We start from the raw sequence: 7580 nt of genomic DNA, 5'->3' as shown, positions 1-7580 counted from the left end.
CATCTCTACAATAAATCAAAAAATTAGCCGGGCATGGTAGCACGTGCCTATAGTTCCAGCTACTTGGAAGGCTGAGATGGAAGTATTGCCAGAGCCTAGCAGGTCAATGCTGGGGTAGCCGTGAGTGTGCCACTGCACTCCAGCCTGGGCGACAGAGTGAAATTCCAACTCAAAAAAAAGAAAAATAAGAAGAAGAAGAATAAGACTTTAGCAGGGCACAGCAGCTCACACCTATAATCCCAGCACTTTGGGAGGCCGAGGTGAGAGGCTTGCCTGAGCCCACAGGTCCAAGATCAGCCTGGACAACTTGGCAAGACCTCATCTCTACGATAAATCAAAAAATTAGCTGGGTGTGGTGGCGCGTGCCTGTAGTTCCAGCTACTTAGAAGGCTGAGGCGGAAGGATCACCTGAGTCCAACAGGCCGTTGTTGGGGTGGCCGTAAGCATGCCACTGCACTCTATCCAGCCTGGCCAACAGAGTGAGACTCTGATTGAAAATAATAATAATAATAACACTAATAATAATAATAAGACTTTTAAAGTCAAAGTGATTCCTTGATCCATTGGCGGCAGAAGAAATGTGTTAGTAGTCATGAAGATAATATTAATATCCTTGTACAACTCCAGCAGAGTTCTTGAGTGGCCAAGTGCATTATCAATAAGCAGTAGTATTTTTAAAAGGAATATTGTTTTCTAAAAGTAGTTCTCAACAGTCAGCTTAAAATAGTCAGTAAATCATGATGTAAACAAATGTGCTGTCATCCAGGCTTTGTTGTTCCACTTATGGAGCACAGGCAGAGTAGATTTAACAAAACTATAAAGAACTCTAGGATTTGCAGAATGGTAAATGAACAATGGATTCAAATTAAAATCACCAGCTGCATTAGCCTAACAGGAAAGTTGCCCTGTTCTTTGAAGCTCTGAAGCTAGGTATTGACTTTTCTCTAGCTGTGAAAGTCCTAGCTGATTTCTTCTTCCAATAAAAGGCCATTTCGGGTCAGGTGCAGTGGTTCACGCCTGTAATCCCAGCACTTTAGGAGGCGGAGGCAAGAGGACTGTCTGAGTCCAGGGGTTTGAGACCAGCGTGGGCAACTTGGCGAGACCTCGTCTCTACAATAAATCAAAAAATTAGCCGGGCATGGAGGCACGTACCTGTAGTTCCAGCTACTTGGAAGGTTGAGGCAGAAGGATCGCCTGAGTCCAGCAGTAGAGACTGCGGTAGCCACAAGTGTGCCACTGCACTCCAGCTTGCACAACAAAGTGAGACTCCAACTAATTTTAAAAAAAGGCTTTTTCATCTACACTGAAATTCACTTAGTGTAGACACCTTCATCAGTCTTATAAGCCACACCTTCTGCACAACTGGCTGCATCATCTCCATCAGTACTTGCTGCTGCACCTCATACTTTTACGTTATAGAGACAGCATCTTTCCTTAAACCTCATGATCCAACCTCTGCTAACTTCACAATTTTCTTCTGCAGTTTCCTCACCTTCCTTATCACTCATGTGTTTACTAAAGTAGCACTTCTTTGTTTTTTCTTTTTTTGAGTCTAATTCTCACTATGTCTCCCAAGTCACCCAGGTTGGAGTACAGTGGCGTGATCACAGCTCACCACAGCCTAAAACTTCTAGGCTCAAGAGATCCTCCCATCTCAGTCTCTTGAGTAGCTGGGATTACAAGTGCAGGCCACCATATCTCAGCTAATTTTTTTTTTGGTAGAGATAAGTCCTCGCTTATGTTGTCTAGACTTGTCTCGAACTCCTAGGTTCAAGCGATCCTCCTGCCTTGGCCTCTCAAAGTGCTGAGATTACAGGTGTGAGCCACCATGCGTGGCCCTGGAGTAAGCACTTCCAATTTCCTTCAAGAACTTTTCCTTACTCCAGGGTCAGGCATGATGTCTCACACCTGTAATCCCAGCACTTTGGGAAGCTGAGGCAAGTGGACTGCCTGAGTCCGCAGGTTTGAGACCAGCCCAGGTAACTTGGCAAGACCTCGCCTCCACAATAAATCAAAACTCAGCTGGGTGTGGTAGCGCATGCCTGTAGTTCCGGCTACTTGGAAGGCTGAGGCAGAAGGATCAATGGAGTCCAGCAGGTTGACACTGGGGTGGCCATGAGCCCGTGTGCCACTGCACTCCAGACTAGGCGACGGAATAAGACTCCAACTCAAAAAAAAAAAAGAACTTTCACTTGCGTTCACAACGTAGCTAACTATTTGGTGCAAGATACCTAGCTTTTGGACTATTTCACCCTGAACATGGCTTCTTAGCTAAGCTTAATTATTTCTAGATTTGATTTAAAGTGAGAGAAATTTGACTACTTTGACCCACGGAGGGCTACTAACCTCATTCCAATATTGTTGTATCTTGGAAAATAGGGAGGGGCCAAGGTAGAGAGAGCAGAGGGAAAGGCCTTTTGGTGGAGGAGTCAGCACACACACATTTCCCTCTGTTTTTTTTTTCTAGAGAAAGTGTCTCATTCTGTCACCCAAGCTGGAGTACACTGGCAGGATCATAGCTCACTGCAGCCTCAAACTCCTGGGCTCAAAGGATCCTCCTGCCTTAGCCTGCAAAGTAACTAGAACTTAGCCTGCTAATTTTTTTTTTTTTTAATAGAGACAGAGTCTCACTATGTTGCTCACAATGGCTTCAAACTCCTGGCCTCAAGTAATCCTCCCTCTTCAGCTTCTCCAAGTGCTAGGATTACAGGTGTGAGCCACCATGCCCACCCACAACATTTCTCAACATTTCTCAACATTTTATGGCTGCAGCTTATGGCGCTGCAAAAGAATTAAATATAGTAACATCAAAGATCACTGACCACTGATCACCATAAAAGATATAACAACAAAAAGTTAGAAATATTACGAGAAATAAAAAATGTGACACAGAGACAAGAAGTGAGCACATGCTGTTGAAAAACATAGCACCAGCCGGGCTCGGTGGCTCAGCCTGTAATCCCGCGCCTTTGGGAGGCTGAGGTGAGTGAATTGCCTGAGCCCGCGGGTTCGAGACCCACCTGGGCAACTTGGCAAGACCTCATCTCTACAATAAATCAAAATGAGCCAGGCGTGGTAGCGCGTGCCTGTAGTTCCAGCTACTTGGACGGCTGAGGCGGAAGGATCGCCAGAGCCCAGCGGGTCGAGGCTGTGGTGGCCGGGAGCGGCCACTGCACTCCAGTCTGGGTGACAGAGTGAGACTCCAACTCAAAAAAAAAAAGAGAATCCAGATCTATCTTAAAAAGGCAAATATATCAAAGCCGGATGAGTGGTGTACAAATATTTGTTAAATAACAGATAACTCTCGGGTATTGTAAACTAAAAATAAAACTGTAAAATATAGTGATAAAGTTTACATATTCAAAAGTAACATCTATTAAAAAATTAACTCTTGTTTATTTCTTCTTGATGGATTACTTCTACATAAGAAAAGTACAGGACAAAGGAAACCCTACTAACATTAATCTTAAGGAGAAATGTCAATTTGAACTGAGGCAAAAGGCATTCATAAATTATCCACAGTTTCTAAATTCTCCACTTCATCTTATCTAATAAAACATAAAAACACTGAGTAATTTAAAAACCATCTGACAATGGTGAAAGATTCTTGTATTTCATGAATTAATACCAAGTACCAATGAGTTAGATGAGGTATAGCCATACCAAAAAATGGCAATAATGTTTATTTTTACTGTAGTTTTTAAATGACAGAGGATAATTTCACCAAGACCAAATTCTGCACTGTGGCACTTAGCTATAAACAGGGCACTTTCTTTATTCAAATAAATACAAGAAAAGCTTTGCTTTGCATTGGTCATTACAAGTAATTGGATTTTTCTTTTGCAATTATTTGCTTTTAAATAAGGAGGTAGAATTCTCAAAAACGATACAGTTGTTGCTGCAAAGCATGAACAATGAGAGTGAGATGGTTAAAGAGAAAAGACTAGTGCAAAGCCCTAACAAAGGCCTCCTATACTGGCCATGGCTAAACCCCGAGGATGAAAGCACTCTTTGTTTTTCTGGTCAATGGGAGGCCTTTCAGTGTCCCAGCATATAGTAAAAAAATAAGAATAAAAAAGCAGGAAAGCAGGAAGATGGGGAGTCTGTCTCTTTAGGGGATATCTCCTCAGCTGCCTGGCTACAATAAGGACAAAGATCACATGGACACAGAAAAGCTTTCCAAGCACGTAGCTTATAAAGTAAACACAAACCAGTAAAAAATAACTCATGTACCCTGCCTTACACTACATCTCACTTTTCTATTAAACAAAATTCCAGGAACTGCCTTTGTATTTTATATTGACCCTTGCAATCTAGTTCACTGAGAAAACTACAGAGGAAATATAGTCTTTTGTCTCTAGTTTGAACTTCAGCAATGATAACCGCACTCTTTTGCTTGAGGAGACATCAGAAAAGTTAAACTTAAGGAAGACATTTTATTTGCTTGTTCATGTGTTTTTCCAAGAACATGAAACCAAAAAATGGTTCTCTAAAGAAACAAAAGGTTATTCTCTAACTAAGTTAATAATTCACGGCTGGGCTCGGTGGCTCAGCCTGTAATCCCAGCACTTTCGGAGGCTGAGATAAGTGGACTGCCTGAGCCCAGGGGTTTGAGACCCACCTGGGCAACTTGGTGAAACCTCGTCTCTACAATAAATCAAAAATTAGCCAGGTGTGGTAGCGCGCGCCCATAGTTCCAGCTACTTGGAGCCTGAGGCGGAAGGATTGCCGGAGCCCAGCAGGTTGAGGCTGCAGTGGCCAGGAGCATGTCACTGCACGCCAGTCTGGGCAACAAAGTGAGATTCCAACTCAAAAAAAAAAAAAAAAATTTGCCGGGCTCAGTGGCTCAGCCTGTAATCCCACGCCTTTGGGAGGCTGAGGTGAGTGGATTGCCTGAGCCCACGGGTTCGAGACCCGTCTGGGCAGGCGAGACCTCATCTCTACAATAAATCAAAAAAATTAGCCGGGCGTGGTAGCGTGCGCCTGTAATTCCGGGTACTCGGAAGGCTGAGGCAGAAGGATCGCCAGAGCCCAGCAGGTTGAGGCTGCGGTGGCCAGGAGCGGCCACTGCACTCCAGTCTGGGCAACAGAATGAGACTCTAACTCAACAACAACAAAAAAAATCAGTATTTTATTAGGCTTTTCACATATAAGCAAATACACAGGCTCATAATTGGAAAGCTCACGTTTCAGTAAAAGCATACTTGCCTTAAAATAGTAAAATTGGCCAGGCTCATATCTATAATTCCAGCACTTTGGGAGGCCAAGGTGAGAGGCCTGCCTCAGTCCAAGGGTTCAAGAGCAGCCTGAGCAATTTGGCGAGACCTCATCTCTAGAATAAATAAAAAAAAAATAGCCAGGCATGGTGGCGCGTGCCTGTAGCTACTTGGAAGGTTGAGGTGGAAGAAGGCCTGAGCCCAGCAGGTTGAGGCTGAAGTGGCTGGGAGCATGCCACTGCCCTCCAGTCTGGGGACAGAGTGAGACTCCAACTCAAAAAGAAAAAAGAAAAGAAAATAGTAAAACTGCTCGGCATGGTGGCTCATGCCTATAATCCCAGTACTTTGGGAGGCTGAAACGAGAGGACTGCTTGAGCCCAGGAGTTTGAGGTCAACCTGGGCAACACAGCAAGACCTCATCTCTACAAAAAAATCAAAAAATTAACTGAGCATGTTGGTGTGCACCTATACTCCCAGGCACTCAGGAGGCTGAGACAGAAGGACCACCTGAGCCCCGGAGGTAGTCTGCAGTGAGCTGTGATCATGTCACCACACTCCAACCTGGGCAAAACAATAAGACTCAACTCACCCCCCACAAAAAAAAAACACAAAAAAAACAGTAAACTTCAGGATGTGGAGCATAACTTTTTTTCTCACAGCCATAACTTAACCAACTAAATGTTAGTGAAAGAAGTCACAGTTTATGCTGTCTATCAAAAGAGGACTGGATTTTAAAAATGTGGTACATATACATGATGGAATACTATGCAGCCATAAAAAAGAACAAAATCATGAATTTTGCAGCAACCTGGATGGAACTAGAGTCTATAATACTAAGTGACCTCTCACAGAAATAAAGATCTGAGTATCACATGTTCTCACACATATAATGGACCTTGAACATCCAATGTAATACTATAAGAAAATAACTGACACTAGTGGGAAACTATGGTGGGGGGAGATGGGATTAACGTTAGTAAATATCTGTCTGGGGACAGGGAAACACCTCTTATCAAAAAGGGTGCCTAACGAAATGTATTTGTATACCTAACCCTTAACTGTACCCCACAATATCATAATAAAAAAATAATGATTATTAAAAAAAAGAAGTCACAGTTTAACTAAATTGACTGATAACCCATTGTGTAATTATCTATGAAGCTACAGTTAGCACACGACACAATTTAATTCAAGGCTCTAAACAAAGAAAAGGCTTATTATCCAGTATTAAGATTAAAAATAGAAATGTTAAGAGCTTGACGCAGTGGCTCAAGCCTGAACTCCCAGCTATTTGGGAGGCTGAGGCAGGAGGACAGCTTGACATTTGGTTACACTGCACCATAATGGCCTGTGAAAAGTCACTGCACTCCAGCTGAGCAACATAGCAAGACCCTGGCTCTATTTTTTTATAATGTTGATTTTCTTTCAAAAATTCATATGTAAAGTTAACACTAGGTCAGGTGTGATGGCTGAGACCAGGTGTAGTGTAATCCCAACACTCTGGGAAGCCAAGGTGGGAGGACCGTATGAAGTCAGAGTTCAAGACTAGCCTGGACTATAGCAAGATCCTCCCTGCCTATTCAAAAAATTTAAAAAGTAGCCTGGCATGGTATTGTGTACCTACAGCCCCAGATACTCAGAAGGTAGAGGCAAGATGATCACCTAAGCCTGGTAGTCTGAGGTTGTAGGAAGCTACAATCATGTCACTGCACTGCAACTTGGATGACAGAGCGAGACCTTGTCTCTTTTTGTTTGTTTGTTTTAGTTTTCGGGGGGTTCTTTTGAGTTGGAGTCTCACTTCATCGCCCAGGCTGAAGTGCACTGGCACACTCACGGCCACCCCAGCGTCAACCTGCTGGGTTCCGGTGATTCTTCCGCCTCAGCCTTCCAAGTAGCCGGAACTATAGGCACATGCTACCATGCCTGGCTAATTTTTTATTTATTGTAGAGACGAGGTCTCACCAAGTTGTTCGGATTGGTCTCGAACAACCAGGCTCAGGCAATCCACTCACCTCAGTCTCCCAAAGTGCTCGGATTACAGGCTGAGCCACTGAGCCGGACCCACTTTATTAATTAATTAATTTTTTTTTTTTTTGAGTTTGAGTCTCACTCCATCACCCAGACTGGAGTGCAGTGGCCGCTCCCGGACACCGCCACCTATACCTGTCGGTTTCCGGCGATCCTTCCGCCTCAAACCATTTATTTCATCCCAAATCCTGACCTACATCTGTTATTGTTTGGATTATCAAAGATGGCCTGTCTTACAGGGGGTATGTGGTATTTCAAAGTGGTTTCATTTGCATTTCTTTGATGATGAGTAAGGCTGAGCAATCTTCATGTGTCTCCAGGCTGCCCATATCTATT

The sequence above is a fragment of the Carlito syrichta genome, unplaced genomic scaffold (assembly GCF_000164805.1).
Source record: "Carlito syrichta isolate Samal-C Ts95f unplaced genomic scaffold, Tarsius_syrichta-2.0.1 Scaffold200587, whole genome shotgun sequence".
Classification (NCBI taxonomy): domain Eukaryota; kingdom Metazoa; phylum Chordata; class Mammalia; order Primates; family Tarsiidae; genus Carlito; species Carlito syrichta.
The sequence above is the reverse complement of the archived record's forward strand: the minus strand, read 5'-3'. Positions refer to the sequence as shown.